This window comes from Hyperoodon ampullatus (assembly GCF_949752795.1).
Source record: "Hyperoodon ampullatus genome assembly, chromosome: 5".
Classification (NCBI taxonomy): Eukaryota; Metazoa; Chordata; class Mammalia; order Artiodactyla; family Ziphiidae; genus Hyperoodon; species Hyperoodon ampullatus.
In genome coordinates this window covers 134,569,233-134,574,016 of record NC_136918.1, presented here as the reverse complement: position 1 = coordinate 134,574,016, position 4,784 = coordinate 134,569,233, and positions in this window count along the sequence as shown.

Below are 4,784 nucleotides of genomic sequence, written 5' to 3'. Positions count from 1 at the left end.
ATAACATTAATGGACATACAATAAAACTGCTAACCTACACAAAGATCAACCCTGTTACAATCTCTCTTTATACTTGATCAATCATCTGAGAATTTGAGGGGATAATGTGAAATGTAGGAGTATGTAGATTTTCTTACTGAGTTCAAGAGACTGGATATATTTCATAATTAAGTCTCACGGTCCTTTGTTGTAGAGGCTTGAATTCAGAGGTTGTAAATGGGACAGTGAAAAAGCAAGCTGACATTTAAAAATCACAAGATTTCACATAAACTCCTAGATTTTTATTACTTCTCTTGAAACATTGCAAGATCTGGCTCAGTGATGACATGTAACAATGTCTGGAGCAGCAGTTGCCCACCTCTGGCCATCCTAGTCCCCAGCTGTCTTCAGTGGGATTCCCTGGGAAGCCAACCCAGATGGGGATTTATAGTTAGAGGTGTTTTGGGGAGTGGTCTCAGGATCATTCCTGGTAGTGGGATGAAGGAGGAAGGATTGGATGGAAAAGCTGAATCACAAAGAGGTGAATCAGTCACAACCAAGGGCTCAGCCCATCCCAGAGGAGGTAGAATGGGCTTTCAGGGTTGTCCTACCTCAAGGGAAGGGAGCCAGACCTTTATATCCCACTTTGACCATTCCTGGATGTGGGCTGTCCCCAGGAAGGGGCGTGACCTTGGGCAAGATGGCTTCTTTTTTTTTTTTTTTTTTTGCGGTACGCGGGCCTCTCACTGTTGCAACCTCTCCCGTTGTGGAGCACAGGCTCCGGACGCACAGGCTTAGCGGCCATGGCTCATGGGCCCAGCCGCTCCGCGGCATGTGGGATCTTCCCAGACCGGGGCACGAACCCGTGTCCCCTGCATCAGCAGGCGGACTCCCAACCACTGCGCCACCAGGGAAGCCCAAGATGGCTGTTTTCAGCTAGGCAATTCCCAAAGAGTAACCCTGCTAAAAGCCACCAGCATCCACACTCCCAGCAGTGTGTCCATCCTGCAGGGGTCTGGGCAGCACACCACAGCATCCACTACACCACCACCCCCTGTTACCTCCCTGAGCCTGAAGCCAGTGTCACTTGTCATTTGTAGTTGTCCTTGCACTGCTGTTTGTCTGATGGTAGAGATCGTTCCTCTTTTACTTGTCTCTAGCAGCCGTGACAAGGGAACACCAGGGAAGTCTGTCTGTTTCAAGAAAAATGGAAGAAAGCATTGATACTTTTGGAAGTGAAGAACACTCCTTTCTGTGTGATTGATTTGCAAATGCTCCACCCACTCAACTCATTCATATCACTTGCCAGCCACTGTGAGTATTTATGTGCATGCCCCTGGGGAAGGTGAGGGTCCAGGTAGGAGTCACAGGGGCCATTTAGTTCAACTGGAATCAAAGTTCCTTTGACTACACCGCTGTTCTCCACATCTGTCCCCAAGATGGACCAGGTCTGGCTGGAAGGGCTTTTTAATGGAGTTCCTCTAGAGGCATTGATTCCACAGAGTTTGCAATGGAAACTCTTTTAGTTTCCTGTTGTCTCCAATAGAGCAAAAACATGTGATGGGTGCTTCCCTGGTGGAGCAGTGGTTGAGAGTCCGCCTGCTGATGCAGGGTACGCGGGTTCGTGCCCCGGTCCAGGAAGATCCCACATGCCATGGAGCGGCTGGGCCCGTGAGCCATGGCCGCTGAGCCTGTGCGTCCGGAGCCTGTGCTCCACAACGGGAGAGGCCACAACAGTGAGAGGCCCGCGTACCGCATAAAGAAAAAAGAAAAAAAAGAAAAAAAAATATGATGTATTTCTGTGTGACATATCACTCCAAAATTTAGTGGCTTAAAATGATAATAATGTATTAGTTCTTAGGATTCTGTGGTTTAAGAGGTCAGACAGGGTTTAGCAGGCTGTTTTGCTCCAAGCGGTGTCAGCTGGGATCATATATGTGACCACATTCAGTGGGGAGCACAGCTGGGGCTGAAATGTCCAAGATGGGCACCTGTCCCCCAGGTCCTCTCTCTACATGGCCTCATCATCCGGGACTCTGGCTTATGGCACAGCAGCTGAGCAACGAGAACAAAGGTGGAAAGTGCAAGACCTTTTACAGTCCAGACCAGGAAGTGGCACAAGGTAACTCCTGCCCTGTGTTATTGGTCAATGCAGCTCATAAGACCAACTCAGAGTCTAGGGGAGGGACTGAAATAGACTCCACCCCTCAATGGAGGAGAAAGAAGAATGCATGGCCATCTTAAATGCACTGCAGACACAGCCCTCTCATTCCTACAGATTTCTGATGAATCACTATTAGAAGCAGAGTAAAAAAAAAAAAAAAAAAAAAAAGGCACATAGGGGCTTCCCTGGTGGTGCAGTGGTTGAGAGTCCGCCTGCGGATGCAGGGGACGCAGGTTCATGCCCCAGTCCGGGAAGATCCCACATGCCGCGGAGTGGCTGGGCCCGTGAGCCATGGCCGCTGAGCCTGCGCGTCCGGAGCCTGTGCTCCGCAGTGGGAGGGGCCGTGACAGTGAGAGGCCCGCGTACTGCAAAAAAACAACAAAACAAACAAACAAACAAAAGGCACATAGCCATTCCTTTCATGTGCCCTGCAACTGGAAGCACAATCTTTAGAAACCCTTTCCAAAATGCCTTGATACAGACGTGGAGAGATGGGTTGTCTCCAGAGCGGAGATTTTCCCACCCCACCCTTGGGAGGGGTTAACAGTTCCGTGAATTTCAGCATCAGGAGGTTTTGCTATTTAGCTGAACATCCGGCTGCACAATTCCGTTCGGTCGCTCCCAGGTGTGATCATCATGATAGCCATCGAATCTGCATTACTGTCATCAGCAGGGCAGAGCCGTTATTAGGTGCCTAATTGCATGTGGACTGGTCCTGGGCGATGGAGAGCAAATACAGGAAGGCTCAGGGCAGGCCTTCCTGGGTGGATGCCCGAGGCTCGATCGGAGGTGCCTGAACGCACACGGAGGCCGTGCAGGCCCAGATCAGGAAGGGTGAACGAGGGCCCAGACTCGGAGCAAAGGGCTCGCATCATGGAAGCTCAACGGAGGTGACCGTGTTGGAGAACCAGAGCACGGCATTTCGCATTCACGTCCTCCTGGTTCTGCCGGTTACTGAGGCTCAAGTTCAGTTGGCAGAAGATTAATTCACAGAATGACCCTTTGCTGAAACCGTGAGAGAGAGATTCTTCAGTCTGGGTCTGAGCCGATTTTGGTTTCTCCACCAAAGGCAGAGACAGAGTAGAGGCAGGACATATGTCTGCAGAAAGAGAGGACAGTGAAATTCACACAAGGCACAGCTCATGCGTTCATGTATAAAAACGTGATGGGCGAGTGCTTGACCCTAGAAATGTGAAGCACCAGAAGTGCCAGCATTCAGCTGTGCTGGGCCAACAAGTTTAGAACAAATTAACTGCAGTAAAACGACTGGAGTGAAACTGTAGTAAACCTACAGGGAGATGAGGGCTTCCATAAATCATCAGTAAATTCAGCAAATTACTTGACTGTGTTGATCACTCAGCCTGTGCATGATGTGGTTGGTTGCTTTTGGTGCCTCAGCTGGTTTCCACGTACTGCTTAAGACCTTGGGCACATCGTCTCACTGATAAAGTGGAGATGACCTGGTAGTTGCTACTTCATAAGGTAAGTTAATGTATGAGAAAGTACTTTGGAAAATGTAAAGTATATAAAAATATTAGTCTTTACAGAGGAGTAAGTGCATTTTAGCAGCAGCTGGTGTACAGATAAGTTCACAGAGAAACTGGGGTGAATCACACTTACCTGGGGAGAGTGTGGAACAGTCCAAAATGGCTTCTGGGTCTCCCTCCACATGGGAAGCAGGTTCTGTTCCTCCTGGGGAGATTTCATGGTACAAATAGTCTTTCAGGAACTTCCTATTGTGATGTCTGGTTGAAAACGGGCCTTTGGATTTCAAAAGCCAATCCTTGGCGAGGACTGGAACTGATGCAGCCATAGTTCTCAGATATAGGAGAGGCATAATGATGTAAGAACAAGGCTCTTTGCTTCTGAATTAGAAAAGGATGCTCCAGGCTGCGGGGAGAGGATAATTGGGGCAGAAGGGGGTGCATGAATATTTGTGGTCCCTGAGAAAAAAGAGTTTTGCACTCCTCTCCCCACTGGCTGAATCCAGATGGGGGTAAAGAAAAAGGTCTGTGGGATGGACAAGTACAGGGGGTTTGGGAAAGAAATGAGACTGTGGGCGTCAGCGGGGGTCTAGGTAGTCTCTGCCTTCAAAGCCTCGCAGAGTCCCCTGGAAGGCCAAGTGCTACAGGTGTGGTGGCTGGAGCACAGGTGACAAAAGCCCAGATGCACGGTCTCTCCTTCCCTGTCACCTTGGAGCCCTGTGAACCCCGCTCCCCGCACCACCCCTCCCCCCAAATAGGAATTACTCCTGGAGAATAGTTATCCAAGAAATGGCCTGAGGTGCCTGGCTGCCAGCTGAATGGGCCTTGAAAGAGAATTCAGGTAACCTTACTGTTGTATAATAAAGCATTTGACTGGCTCTTGTTTCTGGTTCATGAAAGGGAGCCTCTAAATCCTTGGAATTTCCCAAGTAACAGAAGTGTCTTTGTTACTCATGAGCCTTTGGATCACACCTGAGTTTATACTGAGAGCTGTGATGACTCAGGATCGGAGCTGGTCACCAGAAAGACCAAGCATGTGGTTAGAGGGTTGGGGTTTGGGCCAGCCTGACCTCTGGGGGGAGGGAGGGAGGCGGGAGATTGATTTCAACTACATGGCCAGTGAGTCAATCAATCGTGCTGACATAATGAAACTCCAA